The 15,482-nt window shown below is 43.8% G+C and overlaps 1 pseudogene; it reads left to right on the forward strand.

Moving 5' to 3' along the window:
* The first annotated feature begins 2,611 nt into the window (after positions 1–2,611).
* On the forward strand, positions 2,612–15,050 carry LOC141176101 (uncharacterized; annotated as a pseudogene).
* The last annotated feature ends 432 nt before the right edge of the window (positions 15,051–15,482 follow it).

Below are 15,482 nucleotides of genomic sequence, written 5' to 3' on the forward strand. Positions count from 1 at the left end.
GGGAGTTCCAGCTGACGTCGTCAACCAGGAGGTCCCTCCACTGGTGGCTCAACCCAACCTCACTAACAAAGGGGAAATCCTTTCTCACTGGTCAATGGAAGGTTCTGACCACCGAAGCGAGCCTGACGGGTTGGGGTGCGGTACACCTACACCACAGAGCACAGGGCAAGTGGTCCCCAGCGGAAGCGACCATGCCCATCAACATCTTGTAAATTCGTGCCATCCTCCTGGCATTGAGAGCCTTCCATCACTTACTGGCAGCCTCTCACATCAGAATACAGTCGGACAATGCCACGGCAGTGGCATATGTGAATCACCAAGGGGGGACCCGCAGTGCCAAGGCGATGCGAGAAGTGACACACATTCTCCACTGGGCGGAAGACACAGGTTCGGCTCTCTCTGCGGTCCACATTCCGGGTGTGGACAACTGGGAAGCAGACTTCCTCAGCCGGCAAGGAATGGACTCAGGAGAGTGGTCTCTCCATCCCGAAGTTTTTTGACAGATCTGCCATCGCTGGGGGACTCCAGACGTGGACCTAATGGCATCCCACTTCAATGCCAAGGTCTCCAACTTCATGGCCAGAACACACAATCCGCAGGCGCTAGGAGCGGACGCCCTGGTTCAGGACTGGACTCAGTTCCAGTTCCTGTACATTTTTCCACCTCTTACCCTGATATCCAGAGTGGTGAGGAAGATCAAGCAAGAGGGAATTCCAACCATCCTAATCACACCGGACTGGCCCAGACGTACATGGTACGCCGACATCATACAGCTCACAGCAGACGTCCCCTGGCGTCTCCCTGACCACCCCGATCTTCTGTCACAAGGCCCGTTCTACCACCAGAACTCAGAGGCCCTCAATTTGACGGCTTGGCCATTGAGACCTGGGTTCTAACCCAGTCAGGGTTCTCGCCGGAAGTCATTGGAACCATGTTCAGGGCACAGAAGCCAACCTCTGCTAAGATTTATTACTGTACCTGGAAAGCCTTCTTTACCTGGTGCGAATCTCTCGTGGCCAAATCCCATTCCCTTATTCCCTCCCCAGGGTACTTGGGTTTCTCCAATCATGTCTGGAGGCCAGACTGTCCCTGGCCTCCCTTAAGAGCCAGGTGTCAGCTCTCTCAGTGCTTTCTCAGAGGTGCATCGCTAACAAGCCGCAAGTAAGGACATTTCTTCAGGGGGTTTCCCAATTGGTTCCCCCCTACAGACGACCACTAGAAACGTGGGACCTCAACCTGGTGCTGACAGCATTGCAGGAAACACCTTTTGAACCCCTTAGGGAAGTCCCACTCCGCCTTCTATCCCAGAAAGTGGTTTTCCTGGTGGCAATCACCTCGCTACGCAGGGTGTCTGAACTGAGAGCACTCTCCTGCAGACGGCCTCCCTGGCTTTTCACCAGGACAAGGTAGTCCTCCGTACGGTCCCATCCTTCCTCCCGAAGGTTGTATCCAACTTCCACCTCAATGAGAAAATTTCACTGCCATCCTTCTGTCCGGTCCCGGTTCATAGAGTGGAGAAGGCTCTGCATACGCTTGACCTTGTCAGGGCATTGCGTATCTATGTGTCTAGGACTGCGCCCTTCCGGAAGTCTGATTCTCTTTTCCTTCTTCTGGAAGGCGGCAGCAAGGGTCTGCCAGCTTCCAAAGCTACCCTTGCCAGGTGGATCAAATCCACCATACAAGAGACCTACCGCCTCAAAAATTTTCCTCTTCCAGCAGGTATTATGGCACACGTGCGGTAGGGGCCTCCTGGGCCATTCGGCACCAGGCTTCGGCACAACAAGTGTGTAAGGCAGCCACCTGGACTAGCCTACACACGTTTACCAAACACTACAGGGTTCATACCCAGTCCTCAGCAGATGCGAGCCTGGGCAGATGTGTTCTGCAGGCGGCGCCCGTCTACACAATATTCGTCCATTGCTTCCCACCCAGGGACTGCTTTGGGACGTCCCAAGGTCCTGTGTCCCCCAATGAGGCGACAGAGTAAAGTAGATTTTTGTGTACTCACCGTAAAATCTCTTAGCCTCTAATTGGGGGACACAGCTCCCACCCTATTGTCCGTTCCGGGCCGTTGTTATGTTGAGTTCTCATATTGTTTTTCCCTTGAGCTCGTACATAGTTGCCTTCTTATAGGCATGGTTATGTTATCCATGTTACGTTCCTCCTACTGCTTTTGCACAAACTGGAGAAGGCTGATGCCGTCCAGGGGTGTATGCTGCAGAGGAGGAGCCACGGTTAATCTTTTTCAGATTATGCATAGTGGACAGCACATAACACCCAAGGTCCTGTGTCCCCCAATTAGAGGCTAAGAGAAAGAGATTTTACGGTGAGTACACAAAAATCTCCTTTTTACATAAAGTACATTTTTACGGAGAGTTTAATTAGAAATGTTCAAAAATATAAAATTCAAGGATTTTTTTATTAAAAAGATAATAATTGGTTTTATTCTTGGCAGATGACTGTACCAGGAGATCAGAGGGACAGCTGACATCTTTAATTTTTAAATCAGATGATCTTGAGATCACACAAGATACAATTGAAGTGAATGCCATTACTCCAGATATACCATCATCCCTTCACAGCAAAGATCTGTCATCTGATCATTTGAAACAGGTTCTGTCTTCTGATTCATTACCGACTACTAAGGAAAATCAAAGTCACAAAATAAGCATTAAAAACAAATTGCTCCTAAAGCAAAGAAGCCATTTTCATGTTCAGAATATGGAAATAGTTTTTCCCTCGAAAAAGTTTTTTCTTAAATATCAAAGCATTCACACAGCAAAGAATAGATTTTTTTGTTTCAAGTGTGGGAAATTTTTTAACCAGAAATCAAATCTTGTTAATCACCAGAGAATTCACACAGGGGAGAAGCCATTTTCTTGTTCAGAAAGTGGAAAATGTTTTACAGAGAAATCGAGTTTTATCAGACATCAGAGAACTCACACAGGGGAGAAGCCTTTTTCTTGCTCAGAATGTGGAAAATGTTTTAGCCGGAAAACAGATTTGGTTGAGCACCAGAGAACTCACACAGGGGAGAAGCCTTTTTTCTGTTAAGACATGAGATGCCACTTGATAGAAGATTACAGTCCGGGGAAGACGGGAAACATTCATATAAACAACCGGTGGAGATGTAGTCAGTAAAGAACTCTGGTTAAATATGTTTCAAGAGCCGCAGTAGAAGATAAAGATGTCGTCCTCCTCATGAAGTAGTTATTTCTCATGTCACGTGTAATGAATATCTCCTGCAGTATTGCTAATGCCGATTGTAGTGTCGGTAAATGAGACGAGAATTAGCTTTATGGAAGATGAGTCTATGAGAAACGTGTTCAGCTGCAGACTCCAAGGAAGAAACTGCTTGCTGTCTGTGGCCTAAACTATATAGGTTTTATTACTAGATGTAAAGAAGAAAACTAAATACTGTAAAATAATAAATCTCCTCATATGTTTCCCCGTATTATCTCCAGTAATTGTATTATTACACAGGATTTTTATGATGTTACATCGGCTCATCATCTTCTCATTCAGGTCCCTACAATATCAGATCCTCTCAGTGAAGATCTATTAAAGAGAATTTTCCTTATGGACCCATCAAAGATGGATATGGACAGAGACAAGATGGCAGAGAGGATATTACACCTCACCCTAGAGATCCTCTTCCGGCTTACTGGAGAGGTGAGAGGTTCTGATGACGTCACATTACATCATTCTTATCTATGGGAATAACAGATGGACAGAACTGGAGAGGTGAGGACTCTGGAAATGTCTGGAGGGAGATTTATTAATGTGTCTCTCCATAACCAGGATTACACAGTAGTGAAGAAGACCTCTAGTGAGCGCTGTCAGGACCCTGTGTCTGAGGGATGGGGAAGACCCCTGAGCCAAATCACGGGGCCTCCAAGACACCCCCTGATACATGAGGACATCAATGACCAGAAGATCCTAGAACTCACCTACAAGATGATTGAGCTGCTGAATGGAGAGGTGACACTGCTGGGAATGCTGGGACATTATGCAGTAACACTATGAAGGGATCGGGGGGATGACTGTATCATTGTATGTGTCAGGTTCCTATAAGATGTCAGGATGTCGCTGTCTATTTCTCCATTGAGGAGTGGGAGTATTTAGAAGGACACAAAGATCTGTACAAGGACGTCATGATGGAGGTTCCCCAGCCCCTCACATCACCAGGTAATAGACAGGACTAAATACACACTGCCTATAATTATCTGTATGTAAAGAATGAATTCAGTCCCTGTATGTGTTTCCTCCAGATCTATCCAGTAAGAGGACAACACCAGAGAGATGTCCCCGTCCTCTTCTTCCACAGGACTGTAAACAAGAAGATCCCAATGTTCCTCAGGATCATCAGGTAGATGGAGAGAAGGTGTCATGAGATCTCCCCTATGATGTGTAGAAATCTGTGAAGGTCTTGTGTTCAGTCTTGTTTTATCCACCAGTATTATATATTTTATACTTGTGTAATGAGTACGTTGGAGATGGCAGGATTAGAGCCGATCATAGATGGGACTTCTCATCTGTTTGTGACTTTTACAATATTTGTTTCAGGGTGAAGATCTGACCCATATTAATACTACAGAGACATATGTGAGGGGTGATGAGCGGTGTAAAGAGGAGATTCCTACATATGACTACCCAGGTGAGTAGTGACCACTAAATGCAGAGAAGTCACAGATTATTCTCAGTCACCGGCTGTGGCTGCTTTATCAGTGGTGTAGTCCGGCCATATCACAATCGTGTGATCACCATTTTGCCGCTAGATCACAACATTCTCCTCCACCCAAAACTGTTCAAATGATTTTGGGCATTTAAAACCCTTTTCCATAGAACTTACAACCTGGAAGATCAACCTACCCCCTGGGATTAGGAGACGCTGACCGTTACCTGCCCAGATCTGTAAACCACAAAGCCAGAAAATCACTTGAAGAAAAATATTATGATGAAAGTGGAGGGTAATGATGCTGTTGGCTTCCTAGATCCCTGATATCTTATTGGATGAATCTACCTTCTCTCCCTTCTGTGCTGCTGAATGTGCTCATATGGTTCCTACAAGACCAGGTCCAGTCTTTCTGGCCGAACGTCACTTTTATGATCGACAGCATTAAATGTGCAGTGAGGAACAAGTGTGAATTTCTGTACAATAACAGCAGAGTTTCCCTTTATCCTGACTTTTCAATTTCTTTTAAAATCGACTAACTTCAAACCAGATTGTGATAAACTATACAGAAAACATTACACCTGTGCCATGATATATCTCTAAGCTAAATATAAGACACCTCAGCTCTGCACTATTATAAAAAGTTCTCTTTGAACATCTAATATTTCTTCTTGAAACTCATCTGACAGAAAATATTTTCCCTTACGATAGTTTAGATTCCCAAGAGCCACCGAGCCCCATACTCCAATTACCCCAGAGAGGTTTCACCACTAGTTACTCACTACTTACTGATGGAGACTGTTGAGTTTGATCATTTCAGTAGATGTGTTATTGCCTATACTCACAGTTTTTGACTTCAGTAATCCTCTGCTTTAACCCCTTCCTGCAGCCAGTTTTGTGTTCCTAATCAGACCCATTTTTCAAATCTGACGTGTGTCACTTTATATGGTGATAACTTTGGAATTCTTCACAAAGGATAATAGGAAACAAATGGACCTTACAAACTTCCAACTACTCTTGAATCCGACAATACTCTATATACGGTTGTACCCTACTGTCTGGGCACATGGCAGGTTAAGAAGGGAAGGAGTGCCATTTAGCTATTTGAATGCAGATCTTGCTGGAATAGTTTGCAGACACAATGTATTGGGGACACTGTTCATTGTCACCTGGCAGCTCAAAAGATGGCCACCACAAACAGGCTTGGCACTATCTACTCCATTTTCCAGATCCCAGGGTTTGCCTTGCTCATCATCCTTTAACCCCTCTACATGTATTTGGACTTAGACAGAGACCCCCTACGATTGGGCCACAGTGTTACCTAATGTTCTGTGGTGTGAGATGGAAAGAAGAATAGTCAGGTAGCCGGGTCAGAACATGGAGGTCAGAGAAAATACAAAATCACACAAAAGTAGTCAGTAAACGGGCCGAGGTCACAACAGGACACAAATACACAAACCGGGAGCTGAGCACAGAGGACTGAACCAGAGGAGAACAAGGCTGTATCTGGCAGCTCCCAGCAATATGCTTCCAGCTTTAGTAGGGTGTGGTGCTTTCCAAATGGCTGAAGCAGGGAGCAGATTACTCCAGCTGGACAGCACACACACCCATACTGCCAGACTGGATGGTACTACTGGTCCCAGCAACCCTAATCTTAGTGGCTGGACAGAGCCTGCGCCGCCCAGAGCTTCTGGTTCTGACGTCTCCTCCATCACCAGCGCCACCTGCAGGATGAATAAGGCGGCTCCTGGTGAGAGAAGCAGACGTCGCAGGAGCAGATCCCAGAGGAGATGGGACACACCATTTTCAGAAGTCCTAATGTGACCATATTGCAGAAAACCAGAGCAGTAGAAATCCCCATAAAGTGACTCCATTTTGGAAATTTTAACCCTCAGTGAAATAATCTATAGGAGTAGTGACTATTTTGATTCCCCAGGCACTTTCCGGAAATTAGCACGCAGTGGATGTTGGAGAGTAAAAATGACAAATATATAATTTCATTACCCAACACATAGTGCCCAGATTGTGCTCCAGGAGACACACACCATCAATTAAGTGGGTTCTTCTCACTATGGTAATGCCAAATACACGGAGGCTAAATGTGGTTTAGGCGCACTGCAAGGCTCAGAAGAGGGGGGGAGATCTGACTTTGGGAGATCGGATATTGCTGGATTGGTTTATTGAAGCCATGTTGCTTTTCAAAAGCCCTTGAGCCACTAATAATGTGGAAACCTCTGGTTTTCCATTGACAGATGATGGACCTGAGTGGGGACTTGTTTTTTGTGAGATGAGTAGAAGTTTTTATTGATATTATTTCACCTACATAACATTGTTTGGTGGCTTTTTATTCCATATTTGGGAGGCAGAATGAACAAACAGTTGGACACTACGATCCACTGGTTCATCCTATGAGGTTTTCTATTAGATTGTGAACTGTTATTGTCTTGGTGAATAATGACGGCTAACATAGGGCAAAATTTAAAAAAAATCACAGAAAAAGATACAGCCTTACCAACACCAAATCATATAACAAATGCACTAGCTGGATGCCGCAGACCCCCATGATAAAGGTGGGGGCAGCGCAGGTGCAAAATACTGATGGAGCAACCACTCACAAACCTACCAATTCATGGAGGGTGTGGTTGCCTTGTATTAAAGATGCACACAGATGAAGCTTGCATAGGACGCCAGTCACACGGGTAGGTTTGATGCACAGTGTCTGGCTTAGGATAGTGATGATGCCCATACTATTAGATCAGGGCGGCTGCCCAGCACTATATAAGTGCACCCCACATGGACAGACACCCCAGTACACCCAACCAACACTAAAATGCTAATGCATTTGTTATCTGATTTGGTGTTGGTAAGGCTGATTTTTTTCTGTGATATGTTTTCTTGGTAAATAATGATACTTACCAAGTACATTTTTACATAGAGTTTAATTAGGAATATTCAACAATATAAATTTTAAGGATATGTTATTCATAAATAATAATTGGTTTTATTCTTGGCAGATGACTGTACCAGGAGATCAGAGGGACAGCTGACATCTTCAATTTTTAAATCAGATCATCTTGAGATCCCACAGGATACAATTGAAGTGAATGCCATTATTCCAGATTTACCATCATCCCTTCACAGCAAAGATCTGTCATCTGATCATTTGAAACAGGTCCTGTCTTCTGATTCATTACCGACTACTAAGGAAGATCAAAGTCACAAAATAAGCATTAAAGAACAAACTGCTCCTAAAGCAGAGAAGCCATTTTCATGTTCAGAATATGGAAATAGTTTTTCCCTCGAAAAGTCTTTTCTTAAACATCAAAGCATTCACACAGCAGAGAATAGATTTTTTTGTTTCAAGTGTGGGAAATTTTTTAACCAGAAATCAGATCTTCTTAATCACCAGCGAAGTCACACAGGGGAGAAGCCATTTTCTTGTTCAGAAAGTGGAAAATGTTTTACAGAGAAATCAAGTTTAATCAAATATCAGAGAACTCACACAGGGGAGAAGCCTTTTTCCTGTTCAGAATGTGGGAAGTGTTTTAACGATGAATCAAATTTTGTTAAGCACCAAAGAACTCACACAGGGGAGAAGCCTTTTTCCTGTTCAGAATGTGGAAAATGTTTTAGCCAGAAATCAGATTTGGTTAATCACCAGAGAACTCACACAGTGGAGATGCTTTTTTCCTGTTCAGAATGTGGAAAATGTTTTAGCCGGAAAATAGATTTGGTTGAGCACCAGAGAATTCACACAGGGGAGAAGCCTTTTTTCTGTTCAGAATGTGGAAAATGTTTTAGCTGGAAATCAGCTTTTCTTAAGCACCAGAGAATTCACACAGGGGAGAAGCCTTTTTCCTGTTCAGAATGTGGAAAATGTTTTAGCCAGAAATCAATTTTGGTTGAGCACAAGAGAAATCATACAGGGGAGAAGCCTTTTTCCTGTTCAGAATGTGGGAAATGTTTTAGCCGGAAATCAGATGTTGTTATACACCAGAGAAATCACACAGGGGAGAAGCCTTTTTTCTGTTCAGAATGTGGAAAATGTTTTAGCTGGAAATCAGCTTTTCTTAAGCACCAGAGAATTCAAACAGGGGAGAAACCTTTTTCCTGTTCAGAATGTGGGAAATGTTTTAGCCGGAAATCAGATTTGGTTAAGCACCAGAGAACTCACACAGGGGAGAAGCCTTTTTCCTGTTCAGAATGTGGAAAATGTTTTAGCCGGAAATCAGATTTGGTTAAGCACCAGAGAATTCACACAGGGGAGAAGCCTTTTTTCTGTTCAGAATGTGGAAAATGTTTTAGCTGGAAATCAGCTTTTCTTAAGCACCAGAGAATTCACACAGGGGAGAAGCCTTTTTCCTGTTCAGAATGTGGGAAATGTTTTAGCCGGAAATCAGATTTGGTTAAGCACCAGAGAATTCACACAGGGGAGAAGCCTTTTGTCTGTTCAGAATGTGGAAAATGTTTTAGCTGGAAATCAGCTTTTCTTAAGCACCAGAGAATTCACACAGGGGAGAAGCCTTTTTCCTGTTCAGAATGTGGGAAATGTTTTAGCCGGAAATCAGATTTGGTTAAGCACCAGAGAATTCACACAGGGGAGATGCTTTTTTCCTGTTCAGAATGTGTAAAATGTTTTAGCCGGAAAATAGATTTGGTTGAGCACCAGAGAATTCACACAGGGGAGAAGCCTTTTTTCTGTTCAGAATGTGGAAAATGTTTTAGCCGGAAATCAGATTTGGTTAAGCACCAGAGAATTCACACAGGGGAGAAGCCTTTTTTCTGTTCAGAATGTGGAAAATGTTTTAGCTGGAAATCAGCTTTTCTTAAGCACCAGAGAATTCACACAGGGGAGAAGCCTTTTTCCTGTTCAGAATGTGGGAAATGTTTTAGCCGGAAATCAGATTTGGTTAAGCACCAGAGAATTCACACAGGGGAGAAGCCTTTTTTCTGTTCAGAATGTGGAAAATGTTTTAGCTGGAAATCAGCTTTTCTTAAGCACCAGAGAATTCACACAGGGGAGAAGCCTTTTTCCTGTTCAGAATGTGGGAAATGTTTTAGCCGGAAATCAGATTTGGTTAGGCACCAGAGAATTCACACAGGGCAGAAGCCTTTTTTCTGTTCAGAATGTGGAAAATGTTTTAGCTGGAAATCAGCTTTTCTTAAGCACCAGAGAATTCACACAGGGGAGAAGCCTTTTTCCTGTTCAGAATGTGGGAAATGTTTTGTGAAGAAATCATCATTTCTTAGTCACCAGAGAACTCACACAGACGAGAAGCCATTTTCATGTTCTTAATGTGGGAAATGTTTTACACGGAAATCAACTCTTAAACTTCAGAGAAGTCACACTGAGGAGAAGCCTTTTTCATTTTTAACCAAAAATTGCATCTTCATAAAGGGGTTGTCCACTACTAGGACAACTCCTCATTCCTCATGTTTGGCCTTGTTAAAATAAATACACTCATACGCACTTCCTGTTCTGGCGCTGTTCCATCGGTGTCACAAATCGCGTTTCCGTAAGGATGTTACATCACACAATCCTGCTCCCCATCATGGCCTGGACATAGCACCAAGAGAACGCACACACTGAGAGTATTCTCTTCAGACCGTGTTCCTGGGGGAATTATAAGCAATTTACAGCCTCAAACATGACGTCCGATATGGAAAAGAAAGAAGAGATCAGAGGTTAATCTGAGGTCCTCCACCTCCGTCAGCATGTCTCGTATGCAGCGTTTCTTATGGAAGGTCTTATCTTCCTGCTCTGGAGCTATTACTGCCTCACCTCAGCGTGGAAAAAGAAGCAGTCTTAACCCTCATGATGCCAGACAGCTCCAGCCTGTAAGTCCTGCACCAACTTCTCTCAATGTAGGCCTCACAAGAAAACAGCTCCACAAATCTCCCTGTACTCTCACCAAAGCCCCCATGCTGAGCAGTGCTTGCTTCACAGGGACATTTACCCCCCAGCCACAGGTTATTCTGATATGGGGAACAACATAACTTATTTGTATATCAGATTGCGTCTATCCCTACTAAAGAAGATATAGAGCAATATATTCAGAGGCTGGAGACCACATACAATACTGAAATACGTCCCCTCACTTCTATCCTGTCACAGCTTACTGACAAGGTACAGAGATTAGAGGATAATGTCGTCCAAGTTAGAGGCCATCATAATGCTCAGAAACTAACACTGGATCTTCACAGACAGTAAATAAACCATCTGTTTAATATGGTTGATGAGCAATAAATTCACAATAATATCTGGATAAGGGGTATACCTGAAAGCATCAATGCACAAGTGATTATGCCAACACTGCGATCATTATTCAATAATATTCTTGGTGATCCTATTGATAAGGAGGTGGAGATTTATAAGGCGCACTGTACAATAGGCAATCATGGCCCAGATCCTGAGAGTCCAAGGGACATTATCTGTCGCATACATTTTTTCAATGTAAAAGAGGCCATTGTGAGGAAAGCAGAGGAGTTGGATCCTGGTGATTTCAATGGAAAACGCATATAATTGCTCACATATCTATCCTGAATGACACTTGCTAAAAGAAGGGTATTGAAACCACTACTTGATGCCATCCGGGAAAATGGCCTGATGTACTCCTGGGGGTACCCATTCCAGCTGTATATTTTCAAAGATCCAAGCAACATGAGATCTATTTGTGATGCCCTGGACATTCCATATATCTGACTGGCCACCTGCTCCACCATTGCCACAGAGAGTTCCAGCACGTCACAGAAGGTGTTCAATGGATCAGGAACTTGATGGTGATGCAGCCAGATGGGAAAGGAACCTGCCAATCATATGAGCTCCTGAAATGAATCTTGTCTTCCCTGATGAGAGACAGTTTGCAGATGCTTACTTCTTTGAGCATATAATTAGATATATCTAAATAGAGCATTAGGTGCCACTCTTCCACTATATAGAATGTCTAAGTTCATATAAGATCTTAGACTGGCATATAAGTTGAGTTCACATGATACTACTGTAATATCAGGCTGTATTACTTTACTTGCTTTATATTCCATGGCTCCACCTAATAGGAATCCTAGAACTGAAAGTTTGACTTAGGCTATGTGCCCACGTTGCGGAAATCAAGCAGAAAATTTCTGCTTCATTTCTGCATGTCCTCTCCCGGAAAAACGCATGCGGAATTTCGCAAGTGTTTATCGTGCGTTTTCTACATGCGGAATTGCCTTGCGTTTTTTATTGCATTGCGAAGGCAATTCCGCATGCAGAAACGCAAAAATTAATTGACATGCTGTGGATTTTTGTGCGCATCAAAAACGCTGCAGAAAAATCCGCAGCATGGGCATAGAACTTGCAGATTCTCATTGGGGACCATAGGGTGCAGCTTAACAAGCGTTTTACAAGCGTTTACGCTGCAGAAATTCTGCAGCATATAAGCTTGTAAAACGCTACGTGGGCACATACCCTTATGCCTGTAAAAACAACCCCCAGTTAGGGACTTGCATTGGGATCTGCTTGTTTCGCAATTTCCTACTGTTTTGATATATTCATAATCTATACTTCTTAGACACTGAGAGGTAGACGTTACTATCTACCATCTATACTTCCTCTTTTCTCTTAACCTTTCTCTCTTCCATTCCTCCTTTTTTTCATATAATATGGCACAACTCAAAACTTGTTCATTGAATGTCAGAGGACTTAATGTTCCAGAGAAAGGAGCTCAAGTGTTTTATCGTAGCCATAAACAGCACGTACATTTTCTCTTTCTTCAGGAGTCACACTTTAGAGGCGATCATATACTGTACCTCAGATTACTAACAGATATTATTCATCTTGGCGTTCCAGAAAAATGCAGTTTTGAAGTCTAAGGTGCTGAGTATAGGCCGCCACAGATCACTGCCGCGTACTATTGTAGAAACACTGTCTGACACGGAGAGGAGGTTCGTGTTTGTTAAGATCTCCATCTACTCCAAAATGATGACTTTGGCGAACTGCTATCTCCCTAATTGTGACCAAATTAAGACATGTCGTTATTACTTAAACAAACTAAAATATTTTGCGGAGGACCTTATCATTGGAGGTGACTTTAATTTTGTCTTGGATCCTTCTTTAGACGCGTCCCTGGGCTGGAGTCACCAATCTAAAACACAAACAAAAGCTTTGCTAATTGTGCTTTGGTCTCAACTGGTCGATGTATGGAGGATACTACATCCAGACATAAAGGATTTTACCTATTATTCTCCTTTGCACAATATGCATAGCCATATAGTCCTTTTCTTAATTAGCCGTCACTTGCCTACATGGCAACCTACATCTCAGGTAGGAACTGCTGTATTTTCAGATCATGCTCCTGTATATTGTAACTAGCTATTGAACCCGTTCTATGCCCGGGTGGCGAGCATTTTTATTGGTATATGGTCTCCCATGCTGGTATGTGCTGCCCCCCTCCTGGTATTTCTGCTGCCCCCATCTTGTCCCCACCATCCCATCCTGGTATGCATGGCACCCCTCATCCCCATCCTGATATGCATGGCACCCCTCATCCCCATCCTGGTATGCATGACACCCCTCATTCCCAATCCTGGTATGCATGGCACCCCTCACCCCCAATCCTGGTATGCATGGCACCCCTCATCCCCAATCCTTGTATGCATGGCACCCCTCATTCCCAATCTTGGTATGCATGGCACCCCTCATCCCCAATCCTGGTATGCATGGCACCCCTCATCCCCAATCTTGGTATGCATGGCACCTCTCATTCCAAATCTGGTATACATTGCACCCCTCATCCCAATCCTGGTATGTATGGCACTACTACTCCCCCAATCCTGGTATGCATGGCACCCCATCCCTCATCCTGGTATGCATGGTACCCCTCATCCCTATCCTAGTATGTATGGCACCCCTCATCCCCCAATCCTGGTATGTATGGCCTCCTCATCCCCCAATCCTGGTATGCATGGCACCCCTGATTCCAATCCTGGTATGTATGTTACCCAATCCCTCATCCTGGTATGCATGGCACCACTCATCCCCCAATCCTGGTATGCATGACACCCCATCCCTCATCCTGGTATGCATGGTGCCCCTCATTCCTATCCTGGTATGCTTGGTACCCCTCATCCCTATTCTGGTATGTATGGTACCTCTCATCCTGGTATGCATGGCACCCCATCCCTCATCCTGGTATACATGGCACCCCTCATCCCAATTCTGGTATGTATGACCTCATCCCAGAAACCTGGTATGCATGGCACCCAATCCCTTATCCTGGTATGCAATTCACGCTTCATCCCCAATCCTGGTATATATGGCTCCCTCATCCCTATCCTGGTATGCATGGCACCCCATCCCCTATCCTGGTACGTATGGCAACCCTCATCCCTATACTGGTATGCATGGTACCCCTCATCCCTATTCTGGTATGCATGGTACCCTTCATCCTGGTATGCATGACACCCCATCCCTCATCCTGGTATACATGGCACCCCTCATCCCAATTCTGGTATGTATGGATTCCTCATCCCAGAAACCTGGTATGCATGGCACGCCTCATCCCCAATCATGGTATATATGGCTTCCTCATCCCTATCCTGGTATGCATGGCACCCCATCCCCTATCCTGGTATGTATGGCACCCCTCATCCCTATACTGGTATGCATGGCACCCCTCATCCCTATACTGGTATGCATGGTACCCCTCATCCTTATTCTGGTATGCATGGTACCCTTCATCCTAGTATGCATGGTACCCCCCGCATTCCTATCCTGGTATGTATGGTACCCCTCATCCCTATCCTGGTATTCATGGTTCCCCATCCCTATCCTGGTATTCATGATACCCCGCATTCCTATCCTGGTATGCATTGCACTCCATCCCTCATTCTGGTATGCATGGTACCCCGCATTCCTGTCCTGGTATGTAGGGTACCCCTCGTCCCTATCCTAGTATTCATGGTACCTGTTAAATAATTAATAGTGGATATTCATTTTATTCTCAAATTTTGAGTTCTATGCATCAGCCATCGTGTCTAGTTGACATGCGCTATTTGTGTGTATATTTTTAGTTTACTACCATATGTAGAACAGGTGTGCCATACGACTGGCTATAAAAGCCCATGGTACAGAAAAGGGGGGCTCTCTTGCTCTTCCCACTCCACAAGACACAAGAATCTTCATGCTGAGAAGCAGCTGACGTAGGCCTGGACACGTGCTGGACAAAGACGTGATTTACCAGCCAGGATCCAAGGAAAGATGGGTGAATCTTAACAATTAAGCTAATTATGGACAAATGGACAATTACTTTTTAACTAATTATTGTATGTACCTGCTGCAATCTGATTCTATTTAATGGACAATCCAAGAATAAATAGATACATTTTTTTATAAGAATATCGTGATATTGATACTTTGAGAAGTCCTCAGTAGAAAAAATAATACAGAAAGAGTATTATTTTACAATGGTGAGCCAGCCAGTCCTGTTTTTTCGTTTTTTTTTAAAAGTGAATTTCCTTTTTTGAACAAAGGGGGGTATTCCTGACGAGTTGAACAGCTGTTGTTCATGTGTCAGTAAATTCACTAATTTGTCACAAGAAGCAGAAAGGAACCTACAGACTGAGGACTAACAGGAAGCAGAGGTACTAACAAGGAACAGAATCACACAGGAAAAGAATCAGACGAACTGAAGACAGGACGTGCTGATAAAGAGAAGCTAAGGAATCTTAAGGTAAGCAAAATATGGATATAATTTCTTCTTTTGCTAAACAAAGTAATATTAATTTCAAAATTAATGTAGGAAATGACTTAGACGTTTTGTGGCTCAGT

The sequence above is a fragment of the Phyllobates terribilis genome, unplaced genomic scaffold (assembly GCF_046119375.1).
Source record: "Phyllobates terribilis strain yellow unplaced genomic scaffold, ASM4611937v1 Scaffold_17__1_contigs__length_24005725, whole genome shotgun sequence".
NCBI classification, from domain to species: Eukaryota; Metazoa; Chordata; class Amphibia; order Anura; family Dendrobatidae; genus Phyllobates; species Phyllobates terribilis.